This window comes from Strix uralensis, chromosome 6 (assembly GCF_047716275.1).
Source record: "Strix uralensis isolate ZFMK-TIS-50842 chromosome 6, bStrUra1, whole genome shotgun sequence".
Classification (NCBI taxonomy): Eukaryota; Metazoa; Chordata; class Aves; order Strigiformes; family Strigidae; genus Strix; species Strix uralensis.
The window spans coordinates 8,032,154-8,054,643 of NC_133977.1; the positions used below are offsets into that span (position 1 = coordinate 8,032,154).

Here is a 22,490-nt window from a genome sequence, read left to right on the forward strand (position 1 = left end):
TCTATTGAATAGAACTCCCTTCTTGAGCAGCAAAACCTATTGCTATAGAATGCTTACTTTCATCATGATGGCAGAGATGGGAAACGGGGGAGAAAAAAGAAAAGGAGTAATTGCAAACTGATTAGATAATCTGAACACAATGCAAATGCACTGGAAATAAATTTAACAAGCATTAGGAAAAGTAAACTGAGTGACCAGTTCACATGTTCTCGCCCTCTCCATTAGAATAAAAACCTAACTATGACCACTAAAGCTTTTTTTCCTCACTATCTCATAAGCTGAAATAGCAACACACTTTTTGAAGAGAAATACTGTCCCTGTACTCAAGACCTAAAAGCCTTTATCTTGTTTGATCTTACACTGCACGAGGGAATTGGGTCATCAACATCAATGGCACCGCCATCAAGGCCCAGGCCCTCTGCTGCCCCTCTAAGAGTTACCCCCAAGTCCTCTGGGACAGCTCAGAGTCAGCTGCAGACACAGGGTCTTCCAGGTGGCATCTGGGAAGCCCAAATGCCCACCCCACCCAGGCCCATGCAGTCACCCATCCAGACAGGAAACCTTTTCCTTTGCATTACATACGAGGGAACACACTATGCACACAGCAGCAAGCCCCAGGAGCTGCGTGTGATTGAATGGGACTGTGTACAAAGAAATTCAGAATTTGTGTGCTTCCCAATTCCCACTGCATTTCACTCCTTACATCCTTCTGAAAAGGACAACCTCACAAGTTTTGGTCCCTACATCCATACCTGCAAGCATGTGGAAGGCAATAGAGCAATTCACAGTAGAAACAAACATTTGTACTCATTTTCTTTGAGGACCTAGATTTTATCAGACTAACAAGAAAGATCCTACACCCAGAAGCTGTTCTACAATCTAAACTATACAAACTGTAGCCGACACTGCAGACCCAATGGACTGGGAGACCTATCACTACTACAAAACAGAGTAGAAATTTTTGTTTTGGAAGAAAAGTAACATTAACAAAAATATCTCTTGAAGTATTAATTATAGTGGGAAGAAAGAATAAGAGCATGTTGGAAACTGGGAACAAACCACATTATCTACAAGGCACCACGTCAGCACAGTTATTCTGACCCATGTACATTTTTGTCTCATGTTAAGCCATCATTCGCCAGGACTTCTGGGAAAGAATTTGAAGGCAATCTTTTTTTTAACTCTATACCAAGTGCTGAGGAGTTTTGGGCCTATCTGCCCCTGCCAGAGGTTCAATGTAAAGTCCTTATATATCAGTACCTCATACAGAGCAGACAAAGAAACACGCAAAAGGACCTTGCTACTTTCAGAAGGAAACTCGGAGTCCCAGCTGTACCCCAGTTCCAATTAACCGCTTCATGAACTTTTCTCACAAGAGAATGTCTTCTGAAAAAATAAATACACACTCTGATTAAGTAAATTGTGAGGAGTTAATTTGCAATTCCACAATCCCCAAGGGACCCCAAGACCAATCTCTCTGGTGTTTCATCTACAGTAATTTAATAGTTTATATTGTAAGACCTATGGCCTACGATGAAGATACCAGGAAAAATCTTGAGTACATTATTCACCCTAGTCCCACTGATTCAAAGGCACTACTAGGCCAATTAAAGCAAACAAGATTTAGCAGTCCGCTACCTGCCCCAATGATTAGAGCAAGCTGTTTTCCCTGCTGGGATCAACAGCTCCACAGCTAACAGCTTCCACCTGCAAGCACGTTCAGGTTAGGCATGCAAAAAGAGGCAAACCCAAAGGTGTTCCTCTATTCACATTCCACTATTTACATTCCACTTTGCTAAAATCACTAGGCAATTTAATTCCCTACTTGCAGAAACAAGAGACATGCAACATAAGGTAACCTTCCAGATTCATACATCCAAACCATTCTGAGATATGCTAAATACTGTGTCCTCTGCTCCATGTGGGGCTAGATTTTTTTAATTTGCTTTCTTCCCACATCCCCTTCCTTTGTTTCCCAGGAACTGAGCTAGTCATTATTATTTAAAGTAATGTCGCCCCAGCCCTGAAGTGTCTCAAAGCTCTGGAACAGTGAAGCACTATTTATGTAGAGTGCACTTGATAACAAGATTAATAAAAACTACACAGCATCTTTAAAGGACTATCCCATATCAGCGCAGCAAGAGCACAAGTTCTTAATGACGGCTAAAAGGAGTGCAAACCAAACAGCACTAAGAGTCCAGGCGGCTCCAAGCCTCTTCTGCTACGAATCAATCAAACTGAACATCCTCTAGAGAGTGTTTCCATTTCCAGGCCACACCGCGCACTGCCAAATATTCAAAAAGTGATTGTCCATGCTCTTTTTTTCAGGTCACTCACAATGACCTGAACGCTATTTACACAAGTGTCATAATTCATTTTCTAGACATAGAACATCTGAATGAAAAGCATCTTCCTTTAGATTTGGTTACATAAATGAACACTATATTGGGCTGGTCAATACACTATTGTAAAGCAAATGATTTGTGTAAACTGGTGACAAGCATCCCTCCCATGCTGCACACCACCAAGAAGGTGCAAACTGTGAAAATTAATTTCTCTCCAGTCACTAAGAGAAATGAAGTTTCATCAAGGATGAGTTCAGCCCAACAATCCTCCCTCTATCAGAAAGTAGCATAATTGCTAAAAACTTTTGAGATTCTTTCCTAAGGAAAATAATTAATGTTTGTGCTAATTTTCAAGTTTTGCAACCTAGGTATCATTAGATAAGAGAAAAAAATATTTAATTTACAGGTGAAAGGGATGCAACTTCAATGCTTTGATGCAGAATACCTGAACACTCTTTTCAGAGCAACTGTGAGCATGAGTAATTCTTCTAGAAATTGTGAGAAGGTGATAAATGACTTGTAGAGTTCTCCAACTGTTTTTCTATGCATATACTTCAGTTGATAAAACACAACTTACGTAACTAGGACAAGACAATTGAGCAGTGAAGACAGCACAGGAAATGCCATTTTTGCCATTAGCCAAAATGTTCATGTGGCATTTACATTCTCAGAGAATCATCGGGAAAGTTTGTTCCTTTTTAATTCCTTGGGAACAGAAGCACAAGTGTTTATTAGAACCAAGAACACCTCCTTTCTTCTCCACCCACATGGACTTGGCAGCATGTCCCAGTATTTTGTGATGTCAGCGCTGAAAAACCTGCACTACATTGCTTCGGGGCCTCTGAGAAAATAAAAACAATTAAACTACACACTGATTTAAGACCTGCCCTTTTCTCCTCTGTGTGCCCTGCATTCAAAGAGAGACTTGCTGGTTCCCCTAATAAGTCTGGCCCCAATTCAGCTGCTGATTGGAGTTGGCTCATGGGATTACCATTTATGATATGAACTGATGAACGTGTATGAATCGGGAGGTCTGTATGGTTACCTGGGCAGTGTGTGGTGCTATCAGCAGTGCAGCTGAACAAAGCATTACGGCTTTAAGAACCTACACCAAAAGTGATATATATTCTTGAGCTCAAAACCATGACGGAAGTTACAAAGTCACCTGGAGATCCTTGCAGGACAGTGGAACTGTGAAGTGCCATTTCCCCGGAAGGCAGCACTCGCCTGCCTGCCCACACCAGTTAGGGAGGCTGGGCAGAGGAGGTGGCTGCCATTTCTATCAGCATCCACTGGCAACTGTCAGTTCCACTGAACAGCCAAACACAAACACCTACTTTGGAAGTAACACACGAGTCCAGGACCAGGGGAGTGGGAATGCAGACAAAACGCTCAGTTCAAGCATGCCTTTCCTCTCTGGATCCCTTGGCATCAACATGGTTCTCCCTGCATATTCAGGAGCATCCCTTGGCTTAGTGCACCATAATGTCAGCCAAATCTTCAAGGACAGATTGAAACCTGTCTTTTTGTAATACACCTACAATTCTTAAATTTAAATCCACAGATTTTCTCTTAACATAGGCTTTTCTGAGAAAAGGATGAATTTTGCCCCAAAGGCTTGAAAGGTGTAAGGACAGTGCCACAGCAGGGTGTGCACTGTTTGAAGGGCAGCAGAGGGAATAATCACCCTGGTAAGCACATAATCACACTTTAGGTGCTAATCCTGCAACACAGCCTACAAGCACAGACTCCTCTTTATCCCTAATGAAGAGGCTGGGACCTCGCATGTATTGATGTCACAGATAACCTATTTTTTGCTAGAGGACTAGGGCCTCAATCACAACTGGAAAAAACACCCAAAACCAGATTTTGGCCCTGACTGGAAAATGACAAAAGTAAACTCCAATACAATAACTAAAAATTAACTAATGACCAACAAGTAATTCAGGCACAGATTTCACTTATACCTTAACAGTAAATCCTGTTTGATGGCATTTAAGCAGGTGACACTTCCATTGACACATCAAGATTTATAAAGCCTGCTAGCTATTTTTCTGGAAAATAGCTCTTATCACTGTCATAACAAGATTTCCCAGAGATTACAGTCTGGGCTCAACCGTTGTACTATCTAGTCCATAGAACACCATATAAAGAAAGAGTAAGTAGAAACACCAGTTATCTTTGAAACAATGCAGTTAGATTCTGACCCAGCACCACCCTATCTCTCTCTGCCTGCTACTTCAGCGGAATACAGGAAAGAAACATGAATGCTCACCTCTGCACATGCATATGAACATACTTACGTTTTTACATTAATCTGCCTGCTTCTGTGCATGGCCCAAACAGGTCAGAAACCTCCCTCCTCCTCCCCAAAAGTCACTGACACAAGTTACATGTGATAATTGGCAAGTGACACTGAAGGATCTGCACTTTCCCCCTTGGAAGAAAGATGTTGTAGAGTTGACAGGCCACTGTTTTTATTACACACTGCCCTTGGTCCCCAAGGAATCCCTTCATTAATCCCCATACATCAGCAATTAAGCCACAATCTTTTAATAAGGTCTATATGCAGCTCACTTGTAGGGCACTCTAGAAAACTACTTCTGGTAGATGTAAAAATAAAACCAAAGAAAAAAGATCTGCAAATCACTAACAGTCTCATCCAAGTAATTATTGTCCTTCCCATAGGCTTTGTAGAGAACAAACGAAAGCTATGGGCTTGTTATAAAACAGGTGCTGTACTAACTTTACCAACTGAAAATAAATTATCCTTTATTTCTTCTGAGGATCCTAGGTAAAGAATGTCTCGTTAGGAGTCAAAGATTGTATTAGTGATGATTATGGGCTCTCCCACAGCACAATCTGCCTTCTGAAACTCTTTCAATTGAAGATGCTAATTAATAATACATGGTTCTTTTCATTGAATCAAATAGGGTCTAGAACACATATCATCACTTTTCTATCCTTTATTCCTGCTCTCCTATTGAATTCACACCAAAATTCCAGGCCCGGTCTGCTATCCAGGGCCCCTGGTGAAGCCCTCCATGACAGCTACCTTCCTTAAGGACAATAAAACTGCCAGTCAAGAAGCTGAGACTCACAGCTGAAGCTGACATCAGCCTCTTGACAACCTGCTTACAACTTCATAACTTCTCCCACTGCAGTGAGAAACAGATCACAGAACCTTCCCCCTCACAGAGCAACAAGCAAAACCTATTTCTGTTCCCTTTAAGGTCCTCACAGTTACAATTTGTATAACCAAAAATACTACCAAGCCACTGAGGGAAGAGGAATAAGGGGCATACTTACCAATACACACGGTAAAAGTCATCCAGGTGTCAGCATGGCAAGTAGGGCAAAACAGGAAATGAGTAAGATGATTTAATAGCTCTTTCCTTGTCAGTTGATTATGAAGATGGTTACAAGATGAATGTTCATATTTCAACGTGCATGCACAGTTTATTTTGTTATTCTTCATATTTTAGAATTTTCCACTGAACTGACAGAGATTACATATACATTATTACACACCATGTTTGACAGACTATCCTGTTCTTCAGAACAGTTTATTTCCTTTGGTACAGTACTACATTATTCTTATTGCAGAAGTCATTACTGTGATAGGTAAAGCTTCCTATTTACAGTCCTAAAAGTGAAGGAGCTATTGCTCTAGCATGTGAAGGCAGTATGCAGAAGGACTTACAGTCATTCATGTGCATCAGTACAAAACTGAATGAAGTAGCACTGATTGCAGGTAAAACATATTTCACTTGGAAACTGTCCAGGTGACAACTCTCATATATTGACAGTAATGGCCCTACTGTTGACACTATTTCTATTTAACACAGTCCAAGTATTAGACTCCAGTAGTATTTGCATAAGAAGTTCCATTCAGCTCAGTGGAGTGCATACATATGCACATGCATAAGTATTTTTAAGAGAAAGGATGTACAATGGGAAGTTTACAGAAAATTAATAAAAGATGCCTACGCTGATCAGTATGGAAAAGCCTTGGGGAACTTCACAGGAATGCAACTCAGTTCTTTAAGAAAATCTGATATCCTCAGCACTTTGGGGGAAAAAAAAAAAAAAATTCTTCCTGAAGAATTTTTGGTAACTAACAGATGGCATTATGAAGCAGGGATAATTCTCTAGTAAGGGACAAGAGTCAGTTTAAAACTTTCAAAAAAACCACAGTAATTCTCTACAAAATTCCGTCACATTAAGGGTTATAACGGCTCTTGTGGAAAGTCATCTCTGTTCCAGTCTCTTCCCCAAATAAAAAATTTTAAAAAAAGCCCCAAGTCATAGCTCAAGATTCACAAATACAGGATTTAAAGCAGATCATTATATGACTCCAGGAGACTGCAGAAAGTATCAAGCCTATTTGCTCAGAATAAGCCACAGTATTAACCCAACCAGGCATTTTCCAGTATCTCAAATGACATTTTATAAAGATGTACTTTTCCATCTGACAAACAGCATGGTTTCACCAGTTGTCACCATAAAAATCTAAATGGGAAAACCAAAATTGAACGACAGCTTTTTTAGTATGGAAAAAGGAAAACAAACATCTGCTCTGTTTTCTGCCTCACTAGTTTGGGGGTTTTAATACGTTAAGCTAGACAATGTGAAAAAACACTATTTTAAAGCACTGTTCTAACATTATTCATGTCTCTGAGCCACCAAAATTAAACATCAATGTACAGGACCATGACTAAATCAAACACAATGCCACTTCATAACACTGTTAAAAAGCCAGGCTGAAAGGGGTCGTCTTCTGGTTTGAAACTGTAGGCTGGCCTTAGCAATAAAACTCAAGACCATTTAAGATCTCTTCAGATCATGAATGTCTCTATCAAACTTACCCAATAAGGCAAAGTACTTCACTGCACTCCCTAGACAGAGTATTATTATAAACAACAATTACTACTGTTTAGTGGGTATAGGTTTGGAGTCTTGAAACTATTCTGTCATTAACATCCCCTACATAATTACACCACAAATCTTCCTGGAAAAAAAAATAAAGAAAAAAGAAAAAGAAGCTTAACACCTATCAGGCAAATATGCCAAAGTTGTCAGACACACTCAAACAGCTCCAAGCACCTTTGCATAGACATACAACATTCTCAACAGCTGATTTAGTGTGAAAGTGGGTGCCAAAACCCTAATATAGAAGAACACCACCACAGCTACTCAGCTTCCAGCTGGAAACAAGTCCCAGCCTGCTTCTCCAGGCCCATTCCAACCAAAACTTAGCTGTGATTCTCCCTACCGTTTCATATATGCTCAGACCTCCAGCAACTTCCACACGGTGTTACAACTAACTCGAACTCCCCGACAAAAATGAGGTCATTTTGCCTGGTTTTATGCTTTCAAGGTTTCTACAAAATACACTTCTTTCAAGGACTAACCCAAAGTCCAGCAGAGCCAAAATAAAGATTCCTACCAAAGGCAAGCCGCCCCACAGCCTGACTCACAGAGCTCTTGAGCGCTTTAGCAGGTCCATGGCAGCCCCCACTAAGATGAGGCATCCACGGAACTCTCCATCCCGACTGCAAAATGCCATACAAAATTACAACAGGATCCATACCAGCACCTTCTGCTCATTTTAGTACCAATGCATTACTGGAGCAGTAATTCTGTACATACAAAAATACAAGTCTTCATCAGATTTATGCACTGTAGTAACAGGACTGGTGGGGAAAAAAAACTTGTGCTCTGTTCTGTCACAAGTTCCCAAGCTGGAGAGCACCAACACAGCATGCACTTGCTAATCGTCCCCTCATTCACTGCTCAAACACTTCTTCACTGAAAAAAACTGCACACCCCAAAAACTGAAGCTGCCTGCACCAGACATTTCTAAAGGAAGTACCCTAATTATGCCTATTTTAGGATTTACATTTTAATTTCAGCTTCAAGACAGCTGGGCTTCTCTCAGGGGAAAACCAACAGCAGCACAGTAAATCCTTCAGGCACGTTCTCCCTGCTTTTCTTTCCAAGTTGCTGCTGTGGGGTTTTGCACTGGTTGAAGACACTGTCAGCTCACTACAAAGGGATATTCTAGCCTCTCTGAGTAACGAACTGTTAATGTAAGGACTGCCTAACCTGGGGCAGTAGCTTTCAAGAACTGAGAAGATTTATTTTTTCTCTCTGGAGGGTAAAATAAGAAATACCATACAGCCTTTCAGATTCAGAGAGATTAGAAAATGAAAAGCCTTACTGAACAACTTGATCCACCCTTTCAAGACAGAGTTGTTTCATATTCATGTGGCTGCCCCATATCATGTGGTAGGGTGTCACTGGCTTGTCTTTAATAAAATACAAACAATTCCACTGCATAATGTAATTTAACTCATCTTTAAACAAGGATTTCAGCTGCAGAACCAACCCCACAGGTAGTAGCCTTCAAAACTGAAGTGATATTTAAAACAAGTTTTGAGGTGATTACTCGGAACTCACTGCATGAAATTCACAATAGGCTTTGATATCAACACTAACAAGCAATTAAATAGCTATTTCAATGATAAGTGTTTTCAGGTTGTGCTTATCAACATTTTAATACGAAAGTGACAAGAGATACACTGTCTGCAAAGAAGCTGCTCAAAGAATATACAGGATAAAAGCTAGGCGATGCTCATACCATTCCATCAACGTCACAAGAACACAAGTAATGAACAACCTACTCAAGCTTCCTGCAGATAGCCTTTTTAAGGAAGGCAATCAAAGTTTACACAGCCCTGGACCAGCAAAGTTTCTTCTCTCCTTGTTATTGCCACAATGTGCCTAAAGACCTCTCAAAGCAGGACAGCGAGCAGGTTAGCAGAGCAAGACGGTATCAATCAGTCCCAGATTCAGCAAAAGCTGGGAGACAAAAAGCTGCTGATTCACAGAAAGAGCTCCCTCAAAAAGAGGCATCTCCCATCTTCTAGTGCAGCAGTGAGGCAGCCAAAACCTGCCCACGCAGCTCAGTACTGCCATGGCTATTTTACCTGCCAGAGTAGGCAGGTGAGTACAGGGGATGTAGGAGGCTGAGCAGTTTCCTCATGCTCACTTCTGTGCACCCACACAGGACCAGCCTGAATTCCTAACCCACCCCATGCCACCAACTGCTGCTGACTGGTCACCAACACAGAAAGGGTTTGTGTGCTAGCACAGTTCTTCCTAAATCTCTATTTCCCTACTGATATTCTCACAATTCACTTGAAAATTAAAAAACCTTTGAGTTTACCTTTCCTGGATTGCAGGCACACTGAAGAGGAAATATAAAACAAAATTAAATACAGGAAAACATTACTGCAAGGTACTGAGTCAGGCTTATATAAATCACAGTGCAAACCACACAGTTCTATCTTACTAACAGTCCGAGCAACTCTTATCTGTTGCCCACATAAATATTCAGAGAGAGGTACACAATGCCAGCTGCCCTTGGGAAGCAGAATAATACCAGTCCCACATTACTGCCATTGCTCACAGCTCTGCTGTCCCCAGCCCACCTGCCACCACCCTGGGCTGCTTTGTGCCTCTGACTGAAGTGCGCAGACTCTTTTGTTGGTCGCCTAGAAAATACCACCTGTAGTATTTGAGCCCTAACATTTCAAGTAGCTCTAATTCAGCTTTCAGCTCAGCTCAGTTCTTTGTCCTCTAAAAATAACATACATTTAATTGCAACTGGCTACAATTTTCTAATTCTTTGTGATCCCAAACCTCTAAATCTATTACCCAGAGACAGCCACAGTAATCCTTAATGAAGGTGTGGGTATGATGCAGCATGCTAGGGGCCATCTGGTTGCCAGGTGTTTCCTGGCTTAGCTTTTCCTCACAACACACATACCTCCTCCTCCTCTAATTCCAAGGAGGCAATTTCTACCTCAGGACAGTCCTTCATTAAAGACACAGGCAAGGGCTTTATGGCAAGCAAGTCAGCTGCAGCGCAGCAGTGTTCAGAGCCTGCAGCAGAAAGCCTAGAAGGGCTGTTTATTACCATACATGTCTCCCTGTGACTACCAGCAAAAGGCTGCACCAAGTGTATTTCTGACAGTTAATAGGAAGGGAGCCAAGTGCAACATTTTCACTGTAACCCTATGTCTTGTGTCCTTCACTCACAATTAAAAAAAAGTAATTAAGAGAGCAGTTTTTTTAACAGGACCATTTATATAAAAATCAGGTGATTTTACTACGCAAGATTCACAAGTGGTGTAATTTGATGTCTTTTAGAAAGCAACACAACCTATTCAGAGAGGTTAGATCCTGCAATCTTTATTTTCAAAATGGAGCATTAAGTTCCTTAAAATCCCTGTCTTTCAGACAGGTAAAGGCCTTCCAGCTCTCAGATACACATTCCTACACCTCCGCCCCACCAGTGCTCTGAAGCATTTTAGAGAGCTGGACTGGTAAAAAGTCAGTCATTTTTGCACAGCACTAGCACTGCCCTGGCTCAGCTTACTGAGCTGGCTTCCCACGGGGTCAGGCAAGGACCTGGCACCGTGGGAGCAAACAGGCACAGGACCCCCACAGCACCATCCGAGATAAGCCTTGACTGCCAAGAGACCGCATCCCAGACTACCAAAATGGAAGGCTTCTGGTTCCCACTATCACACTAAGACTTAGATTGCATAAAGCATCTCACATTTCAAGCTAAACCCAGCAAACATTTACTTGGGCACTTGCAGTGGTCTGTTCTCAGGAACAGTGTCACACTGGTTATATACAAGTACCAGGGTCGGTGGACATGCATAGCAAAATTGTCTCAATACTTCTCAAACAGGGTAGGGAAAACTGATTTTTGCTACAGCAAAGGGAAAAGGCTGTGTGACTCCTTCCAGTGTATGGAAAGGGACTCTGCTGGGGAGCTCCAGAGAGTCAGGCTTGATGCTCCTGGTGTCCTCAGGATAAGAAACAGCAACTGCTGCTGCTCAGCAGACACACAGGGCAGAAATGTCTACTCCACCCTGGCAGCCTGGAACCTTGCTTTCCCAGGCTTGGGCATAAATGAAGTACCCAGCAGAGCCACAGCCTGCAGGCCACTCCAGCAGCCTGCAGCCCCTGGCACAGTCTGAGGTGCCCTAGGCCTCACTGCCTATGGGGGTGTCAGGCCCAAATCAAATTATTGGTGGATATAGAGAGGATGACTTTGCAAAGACAAGGCTGAAATTTCCCCACAAAATCCCCACAGGAATCAGTTCCAAACCAAGAGCAGCTTCTCTGGTTCTGCTGTTGATCAGGACCTAAGCAAAGAGGACAAGCTAAAACCAAAACCAACAGCACACCCTGTGACGAACATGCCAGAGGCTCTCCCCATGAGCCCAGAGCCCCACCAGCTAGCACACACTGTCCACCCCATGGCTGTCTTGCCCATGATCCTAGACTCCCATAGGCTCCTCAGGAGAGGAGCAACTCCTCATTTCAAAACAAGGTCCAGCAGGAGAATATCAGATGTTCTTTTTCCATGGTTTCATCTATACAGAGGGTTTCTTATTTACGTGGAGCTCTGCCCAGAGCTGTGTTTCAATGCAAAGTGAGTGACGAAACTCAAAAGCAACAAATGGAAAGAAACACTTAAATGCTGCCAGAGCTACAGTGGAAGGGGAAATTGCCCAGTACCACTGCCAGTTGTGAAGGATTTTCAAGTTCAGCTATGAAGTAAATCCATCGTGGAAAGGGAAATATTAACAAGAGACTAGAGACACAGCACCTTTATTCTTGAGGCAGTCTTGCTCGCTCATGTGACTATTTGCATATTTTAATGTCTTTTAAAGGGAAAGTTTCTGCTAGAAAATATTTTCACAAGCCTCAAAACATTCTTCAAAGAGCTACTCATCTGCTTAGTGACACAGGCATGGGGCAGGGCTTGTTTACTAATCTAGAAGGATTACACTTCAATCTAGATCATGTCTTGCCTGCAGGTAAGGGCAGTAGAGCAAACTCTAAATAAACCAGACTTTCCAACTGCAAAGGCATGAAGGGAACAGAATCCAAAAGAAAGTTATGTTTATATCATGTTTGGATAGGGAAGAGAGGGAAACATAGGGAGACAGCTGCTTCTTTTGTATCTGTTGTTCAACAGTCTCTGGAAATCCTGGACAGGCAGATTCTATTCCTACTGTTGCATCAACTCTGAAAATAAACCTAGCAGCTACAGCTGAAACAAGTCTCCACAGCTAGTTTTTCAAATAAAAACATAACACATGTCTCTGACCTCTCTCTTTTTGCCTTTTTAATGCATGTAGAGATCACTCCCCCACTGGAGGAAAACTCCTATTTTACTTACCCTCCCTCTCCCTTAGGCAAGTGAGAGAAAGCCACCAAAACCCTGCCAGAGAAAACACAAAAACACACTACATCTAAAATACTCATTCTCTTGCTCATGCCAGAACACCAACAGATCGCTTACTCCACTGCACACTGGAATAAGCAAAGACACTGGGGCTGACCTTGCAATAGCTTAAAACACAGAAGAAAATTTTACCCTTTTCAGAAAAAATGAACTATTTCCATCAGGATATAAAATGAATTAGAAACAAAAATAACTCAGATCTTCCAAATGACTGAAACCTCAGAACTGAAATTCACCTGAGAATGGCAGAACAGTAAGGGCAAAACAAATCACCTGGTGGTGACCACAGTCAGAGGTGTTTCAGAGGAATGACCCATAATGCCAACTCTGCAATACCACGTCTTCAAGGAAATACTTCTTTCTGATCCTAGTAGTAAACATAGCTTTGTGTCCTGAAGTATGAAAAACATTAGGTTTGCCCAATATTTTTTTCAAGTACTTATTCCCTCCTCCTGCTTGTAACAGGCTGTAAAAAAACCTCAGTCCTAAACCACCTAATTCAAAGTGTAAACAAGTCACTCTAAATACAGCTTTCACCATCACCATGTTGCTCTGTCCCTGGAAGAAAACAGGTAATTCATGACTCCACCCAAAAAAGGAGCATCTGCCTTAAAACCAGCATTTTCATCTGCTGTCTCCGGAAGGTACACACCTTCCACCAATTAAACTCTGCCATTGTCAGTATCTTTAAAAAAAAAAAAAAATTAGTTACAATCAAGGGCTACTCTTTCATAAATAGCAGTGTACATATTCATTTGTGCTACAAGACAAGAAGTAGAATCAAGTGCATAAAGAGATTTCAAAGCAAGGCATAAGGCATTGTTTCAGCAGATACTACTTAACTATCAGTGTCTCAAAGCCTGAGCTTATGATAAGGGCTTCAAAGACAACCTGGTCCATATGAACCAAAGAACAGAAAACTACCATGATTACAGCAGCTTCATGCACATCAAGCAATACTGGCACAAGTCAGCAGTCTCCCAAAAGTCAGTCTCTAAATGGACTCAGGAGCTGCAGAGACAGCTGATGGGAAAGGCTGATTGACTCTGTGCCTCTTGGTAATTACAGGTAATAATGCAGGTCAGTGGTGGTATCCTGATACCAGCTTTACCATCTAAACAAACACGCAACCATTCAGGCATCTGAAGAATCAATAGCATAAATATGGTAAAATGAGAAAATGTGTTTCTAACTTCTGAGTGCCAGTAATTATCAGTTAAAGCTTTGCAACATGTTAGTAATTCCACTTGTTAACAAGTGATGTACAGTGGACCAAAACAAGTGAAGGCAAAAAAAAAAAGCCTGAATTATTTTTTTGCCCATAGAAACAGTTTTGTACTAGAGATCGTTCTAAGTGAATGTAATTTGACTACACCTTTTTGGTTTTTCCCCAAATGCATTCCACAAAAAAAAGTTCTCAATTATTCATACTGAAAGGCACATTTACGAGTATTTTTAATCTTGCATTCAAACTACTGACAGCGTTTTAAGCAACACTAGTAGAATGCCATTTAAAATGATCTAACCTAAAGGACTGTAAGTATTATCTATAAATCACTGCTGCTAATTTTGGCAAACTAAGTGGAATATAAAATCATAGATATTAATTTGTCATATTACAAAATGCCTTTTATTCAAAGCCTTAGACATAAATTCATTATATGTTGTAACAGATAGCACTGGGTAATATGAAATACTTACATTCAACATGTTGCTGTCGTAGAAGCACAACCATCTCTCTGCACCCGGAAAAGCTTAACTTTGCACAACAACATGGAATGAAAGCTCTTATTTACCACACTCTATCCCTTGCTCTTTGGAATGAATCACATTATTAACTGTTCCCCTCCCGCCCCCCCCCCCCCCCCCCGAGAGTTTTGTTTGTTTTTCTTTTTTTTTTTTTTTTCAATTACTCTCTCACATATGTTTGCCAACTTTCCCTTTACTACTCCAGGAAATATACATATTTTATCTCCCTAAACAAAAAGAAATATAGTTTCCCTCCTCCTGATTTTTGGGTTTCTTCATCATTATCTTGGGGGAAGTTTTATTTACAGGACATCAAATCAATCATGTTAGAAAAGATGGGGATGGGGACAAAAAAACCTAACTTGCCACTTTCTTTCCAGACACAGCTGCAACCCTAAATGCTAGGTCTGCTCTAGACTCCTGGCAACACAGACACTAACTCCCTGGCATATTCTGAGCATACTGCCAGCCTGTGAAGAGCTCAGGGCCAAACTCTGCCCTGACTGAATCAGTGTAAATCAAGAACAAACCTGATACAGATCTGGAGGAGCTGACCCTCTTAATTCAGAAATCTCCCTCCTCTTCTTATGGCTATCTCCCTGCATCATGTATTTTCTCATGCAGGGGAGCAATGAAGGAGGGCTGGGTAATTCTGCAGGTGAGGAAGCAGTTTAGGGCCAGCACACCTGGCTTCATCTCCAATTCCCTCCCACCCCAGCTACAGGTTGACAAGCGGTATGGGATGTGAATGACAGAACACCTAAACCACCCCTTGAGCAAGCTCTACTCTCCTTTTCCTTTGCAAATCATTCAACTCCACCCCTGCATCTCTCCTTTTTGAAGCCCTTGGATTTTCTCCTCAGCCTTCTTGAACATTTTTTAATTTTTTAATTGCTGAGGGAAATAGAAGCTAGTATTGATTTCAGCATGACTCAAGGGAAGCGGGCAAATGCCTAACTGCATGCACATGGCCTTGCTGCAAACAGGAGCCGCAGCCTGCCTGCCCGCCACGCCCTGCGACACAACCACCAAACAGCAGCTTGAGACACCTGAAAAGCATGTCAGGCACCAGCAGACAGGGATTTGTCCAAGAGAGGCACCCTACACATGAACATACAGCTGCTGTTAATCAAGCCATAGCCACAGGAGCTCAAAGGTAGCAGCTCTACTTTCTGGGTGATACCACATGGCCAGAACAGGAATGGGTGCTCAAGCATACCTTACAGGCTCACGTGGAAGCAGATGCAGCTGCAAGAAGAGGACAGGGGTTTTAAAAGGCTGTGGGGTCTCTTTGTCCTCCAGTCAGCCAGGGGACAGTGGAATCATGTTAACATTAGCAAGTTCTGGATGTCAGCGCTGGGAGTCATTGCATTGCAGCGTACAGCCCAGAGTCCAGACAAATTCCCCATGGGGGCATCAGATCTTTCTGCTCGGACCTGGAGGTCACAGAAAGGCTGCTGCAGAAAACAGACTAACTTGGCACTAAAAGAGCTGGTTAGCTTGTTTTAGCTAACCAGAATTCAGATCCAGACCTGAATCCTCCTTAAAATCAGAGGATTTTGAACACGCGCTTTCAGCCCATTTCACAGCAAACACAGAAAAGAGGCTTTCCTCACAGTCCCACTCAGTCTCTGAGCTTTCCCAAAGCTTAAGCGGGTCCTTGCACTTAAGGTCTGGCACCTTGCAGTCGCCTACACTGGCTTAACAAGTTATACAGATACCTTCTACAGAAAATGAGGAGAACAAAAAAGAGAGAGACTTAGGTCTACCTCAAACCCAGCCGGGGTTCCTCCAGGCACGGCCTGGACAACACCATGGTTGAGCTATGCAGGGAAGGGGGCCTATCAATGCAGATCTGCGCTCACGGACAGCAGATCCAGGTTTCTGGCCCAGCAGTAAAGCACCCAGGTCACTTTTGAAGGTCCACAGCACTTTCTAGTGTTCATCTCTGGATGAAATTTGGGCAAAGGCTGGAGTTTTCAAAAGCATAACGCTAACTCTGTTCTGAACCTTTTTAATATTCCTACCCTGTGTTCTCATTGAGATATCTTCTAACTTTGTTCAGCCAAGATCAGAACCTCAGGAAAAGCGGCAAGTTCTGCATGGTGAAGCAGCTGTTCTAACAGACAGTGTACGTTCCTCAAAATAGAACTGACAGCTCCTAGTTTTAAACCAGAAATCAGCCCCTATCATTCGCTCCAGAAAATAAAGTGAAAACATAGGGTTAATTCAATCAATAGGTCTTATAATTAAATGCTGCCAAGTTAGCTGGTATGATTGGACTGCTGGTTTTGGTTTGGGGTTTTTTTTTTAATGTTGTTTATCCAGAGGCTGCACACGCTTTAAATACAGCTAATTTTGCAAACAGCTATTGAAATTTAATTTAAATCTCCCTGGGGGGACAAAATTACAAATTTCACAAACAGAAAAATAAGTTTTCATAGACTCAACTCACTGGAAGCTACTGCGATCTAACTGCATTACGGCTAGTAGAAGTACTAACAGAAAACTCTTCTTCTTGCCAGGGGCTTGACCAACACGAGACAAGAAATATTCCTCAGATCCCCATACCCGTGAGTGCCAGTTGTAAACAAAGGAGCAGAATTTGCCAGAGGCCTGAATTCTACCTATAAATCCATAACTTAGGAATTCACAGGTATAAATTGATTATTTCCCTGAAGGGGGAAAGTACCCCACATTTTCAGTAATGACAAAACAGAGCTGAAAGGGGCATTGTTTTTTTCCAGATGGTGCAAGTCAGGTGCAGATTCAATGAATTCAACACGGTTATTTTGATTTTCTCCACTTAACACTCTTGCTTGTTGTAATAGGGCCGTTGTCTCCCTTATACTATATGAACATACAGATACATATATTTCATCTAGAAGACGGACATCATGTGCTAAAATAAACACTTATTACACCACAGAAAGTTAAGAAAACAACACACTTTAAAAATGCAGTATACTGTAACATGGGTCAAGCCTGTCAACCAGCACTAACCTGTCGTGCAGATTATAGAAACAAATAGGCTTGATAAATCTTTATATTTCTGAGGTTGCCAAAGCCCCACCTTTTCATCATAATTCCTTTCAAACTGGCACCCTAACAAAGATGCAAGATACTGAGTACAAACACCAGCATTCTGAAACTGTTGTCTCGTTATCATTTGGAATGATGGGCTCCCCCCACCTCCCTAGTCAAGACAAAAGAACAAAGATCCGTTTCATCTGTGCGACTGCTGTAGGGAAAAACAGCAGTGGGTGTAAAACCATAAGGAGTACTAGCATTAGCTCATCTTTTCTGCTTAATAAAGCAGCAAACAATTAGTGTTAAAATAAAATGGGTCAATCAAGACCTCAAAGCTTCTTAACAGCTAGCACAGTCAACCTATGTGCTCACAGCAATCCAAATTAACCCCATGGATACATCAGTCCTTTCCTCCCATACCTAGAAAGCAATTACAAATGTCTAATCGCATCTCCTTCTAAAACACCTTCCCATAGTTTGGTAGCACAACCTGTGATTAAACCTACCTATGAAATAAAAGCCTCTTCCTCTACTGCGGCAGATATCTTAAGAAACCACCTCTGTTTCCAGCACCAATCCTCTAAATCAGCTCCACCCTATGGAAATCGGTCTCATGCTGTTTTTTCTTATTAGCTGAGATGCGCTACAGAACTGCTGCTTATCAGCACACCTGTACGTGAAGCAGAAGAGCAGAACAAAAAGCGCCAGCCCTAAACATGCCAAGACCCACCCATACTCTCCTTTAGCATGTGCATGTGCATGTGTGTTTGGGGAGGGATAAGCAATATAGTGATTCCATGGAACACTGTTCATTTGCATGCTTTCTCTGGAGGTACTCGGCACCACCAAACATCATCAAGGGTTTTCCACCATGGAGTCCAGATAATATGAATTTACACTCTTTTCCTTTTCAGTAAAAACATTCCCTTTTCATTTAAAAACATGCTTAACTTTTAATCATGCTTAAGGCTCACTTTCAAGGGCAATTAAGCATGTGTTTAAACAACTGAATAAATCCAGATGGACCAGAACAAGAATCTTTGAGTCTTAGGGAACAATTCTACGTATCAGCACATGCATAATTTTACTACTTCATCAAGTACAAACATGGACTTTAAGGTAACACACGAACAAAATATCCTGATCGTCAGACAATTCAGTTTTGAAGAGACCTTGGAAAGTCACCTAGTCCTAGGACCCCAGGATACTACACCTTTCCAAATTTCTGGCTGTTACTCGTTCATGTGCATGTTAACTGCGACACTCCCTGATCCCTTTCTAGGTAAGGCTTCAATTCAGCAACAAAAGTCCTGCAGGCAGGAGTGCCTCTTCGGGCAAACCAAATAAAAGCCGAGGGCTTTTTTTCTTTTGCTGTGAGCCAAAGGTTATACCAGATTAGTTCTCAGCACAGTCACTGCCTGTGCTACAGCCTTTGGACTGACCCACAATTTATAGAGAAGCTCTATCATCAAAGCTTTTTTTTTTTTTGCCCCTTTCTTAAGCTAATTGTCATTTGTCCCATCACAGCAGTTCAGATTTCAGACCTCACAGATGCTGCAGCTGCATTACAAGTTCTGTCAGTACCTTGCGACTTTGTAGAGCTTGTAAGTAATAAAGAGGTAACTTTCTGAAAGCCATCATCATGAAGTCCTCACAACCTAAATTCTTTTTGAGTCTTCTCCCCCCTTTAAGAAAACAAGCTTGTCTCCAACCCATGTGCATGACATGCCACATTTGAGGGTGACAGCTGAAATAGTCCAGCAGAGTCTGCAATGGGCCTCACCCACCCATTTCTGTGTTCAGATATTTCTAGTGATTTCCACAGTTCAGACAAACGTTAAGTAAGCACAGGGCCAGAGCCTGCTCTGGTGTCAGTACGCATAGCAAGTGTTTCCTCCCAGGAATCCAGGTATATCATTTAGCAAATGGTAACTCATACAGAAAGCAGCACAACATGGGCTGAAAGGAAAGGTATGCTTCTGGAAAAACATCCAGCAACAAAGGGAATTCTTAATCCACAGACTGCAGCAATTCATTTAGGGACTACTGTGATCAGATCACTCACAACTAGGCACAGCACCTCGGGGGTCATTAAATGATGACTTTTGCTTTATTGTCAGAACATATTTAAAGAGCACAGCTAAGTGGGTACTGACATAACATACCGTAACAATTACATCAGATCTCTAAATCAAGGGTGCAAATGCTGCTTTATGTAACAAACTGCATTATGAGCACAACGAACTGCCCTCCATGCTCAAAGTGTGCTAAAATTCTCCACAGAAGAACAGCAACTTTTTATTCTCAGGATGACAGCTCTTTGGCTTCTCTCAAACACCCACAGGCAATGCGCAATATGGGTGCAACAAACTGTAAAGTTCCGTTAACCAAATCCTGTCTCTTAGGTAAAAAATGAGAAGAGAGAGCACTTACACCACTGCACCTCACTGCTGGAATCACCCCTCTTCCCAGAGCCCTGCTGCACCAGGGCTCACCTGCAGGTTTCATTTCCACACTGAACAGTCTCACGAAGCCACTGGGGGGTTATTTTCAGTGTGTTAGTTTAGCTCACCTGTAAATGCCTGAGCTCCAGGAGACTGATACCACATTAAGATTGGGGCCCTGCCCACTGCTGAATGCATCATCAGTGTTTTGCAAATGGGCGAAATGAAATACACAGTGAGGAATTCAGCAGTTCCTAGCCCTAGGTGCTACAGGGGTGAGTCTGGGCTCCATTTTACATATCACACCTCCAGAACATTAGCTGCGGAAACACCATCCACAAACTTAAGTGGACTCTATGCTAACTGAAAAGAGTTTTTAGCACACGCAGGGAAGGTGCCCATTCTCTCATCGTTGGTGAATCACTTCTTAGTGATCTATGAAGTAATGGCAGGGGTAACTTCACTAGGTAATGCTCTCTCAGCACATTTTCTCTCTCTTCCCAGCAAGGGCTGAGATGCTGTGATCACGTCATCCAGTTGGAAGGGAAGCGAGAGAAGCTATAGAAAATAAATACATTCTGCAGCCGAGACTCTTCTTGGGTGCATTCACTATGGGATCTGTAGTCTAGACACCCCTGCAAGTCTAAACCAGCACAAGTGAAAAGAAAGAGTTCTTTCAACGACAGAAAACAAAGGTTTGGGGAAGAAACTGAACAGAAAGGATACGTGCTTCAATCTGGCAAGGAAGAACCCTTCTGAAAACAAAAGGCACAGGTTTTCTGAACCTCAAGCAGTGCAAATGCTGGACAGCAAATTATTTTTCTGAGAAAGGATGGAGTTAAGATTTATTGACACAACTACAAAGACATGACAAATTACGAAAAGGGGTGCTAGAGACCTAGAATAACGAAGTCTTACAAAATACATATGTCTACATCCTATTCTAATGCATGATTTTATGTTAATGACCACTTGTATGTAAAAGCCTGCTACTTGATATCAGGAAGGAGCCTACATGAAAATCCACCAACAAATTGGAGAGTATCTTTATTTGATGAAAACTGAAAGTTCCAGCTTAGCACGGGGAAATAAACGATGCCGGTATCTTACATACAGAAAGCCATTCTCCCGGCATGCGGCACACCCCCTTCTTTCCCAAAGGTGTTTCATAAAGCACATCTTATTCAAGTGGCAGGTCGTAATTAGTGTCTCAAACATATACGCAACAAACTGAGGCAAGCAGTCTTTATTTGGTAGATCACATTCGGCGCAACGTTACGGCACCGCAGAGGTGCATATGCTCACGGCTTGTACCTGCAGCAGTTCAAGCGAGGCACATTTTGCATAATTTTCTCTTACATAAAAAGGCTTTGTTCTCCACCGCCTCACTGCGGTTACCAGCCTCCCCGTGCACAGTCGTTTCCTCTCCGCGGCTGATCCATTCAATACAGGGAATGATTTTTCATTTTTTTCCCCTCCCCGATGCAAATTAAAAGCGCTTCCAACCACCGCACCCCCTTGTCTCACACAATGTTCTTTGTTCAGCCTTACAGACAGACCCCTTTAGAGGGGCTGAGGGGTGGGGGCAGGAGAGGACAGAGGTTACGTCCTCTGAGGGGTTTTACAGCCTAGGGATGCTCACAGCCCTTACCGGCGGCTGGCGAGAGTCGCCTGCCCCTATGAAGACAAACCAGGCGTCACCGGGGAGCCGCCCCCTCCCTTTTACCTCCGGCCACCGCTCCGGGGGCGACCGGCTGCAAACTCCGGCCGGGTTCGCCGGCTGTCAGAGCCCGCGCCCGGCTGAGGGAGCGCGCGCGGGCCCGGGGCGGCGCGACCCAAAGGCTCCCGGCGGCCGCCCCTCCGCGGGGCTTCCCCCCCCCCCCAACCCCCGCCGACGGCCGTTCCGTCCCTTCTTCTCCTCTTCTTCCGACGGGCACCCCCCGCCCCGAGGCTGCCGACCCGCCGCCCCCCGCCCGGCCGGTAACGGCCCGCCCGCAGCGGGGCGGCGGCGAGGGGCTCGGGAGGGTCCTTACCTGAGCGCCGCGGCGGCTGCCGGCACCGGGACGCACTGCCGCGCGAGGGGCAGAGAGAGGGCGCGCCGCCGCCGCCGTGCCCGCCTCAGCCCGCCCCGCCGCTCTCGGGGCTGTCGCCGGGACGCGGCCGCCTGCGCGCCGCGAGCCCCCGGGACCCGCCCCCCCCCCCTCCTCCGGCCCCGCCCCGGCCCCGGCGCCGCTCCCGCAGGGCCCCCGCGGCGCTCGGCCCCTCGCCGCCGCCCGGCCCCGCGCCGCCGCCCCGCCCCCCGCAGCGGCCCCTGCATTGCGGAGGGGCCCCGGTACCTGTGCGGGGCGCTCCCGTCCCCAGAGCGGCGGGGCCGTCGGGCAGGGCGCTGCGCTCCCTGCTCACAGGGCCACGGTCGCGCCCCGCCGCTGAGGTGATCCGTCACAGCCGGCCCCGGCCCGCGCCCCGGCCCGTACCCAGCCGCGGCCGAACGGGGGTCGCCCCGCCCTGCCCTGCCCGTGGTGGGTCGTCCCCGCCGTTCCAGAAAAGCACCGCGAAACTCCCTCACCCGATTTCATTTGGGCCCTC

The 22,490-nt window shown here is 43.8% G+C and overlaps 1 protein-coding gene across 19 annotated transcripts in view; it reads right to left on the reverse strand.

The window, feature by feature from the left end:
* MAP2 (microtubule associated protein 2) overlaps window positions 1–22,068 on the reverse strand; it is a 239,569-nt gene extending 217,501 nt beyond the window's left edge. For all 19 annotated transcript variants that reach the window (XM_074872623.1, XM_074872637.1, XM_074872635.1 and 16 more), the window contains exon 1: window positions 21,938–22,068. The gene's annotated coding sequence lies outside the window, so the exon portion shown is untranslated. The remainder of the gene's footprint in view (window positions 1–21,937) is intronic.
* Between the last annotated feature and the right edge of the window lie 422 nt (window positions 22,069–22,490).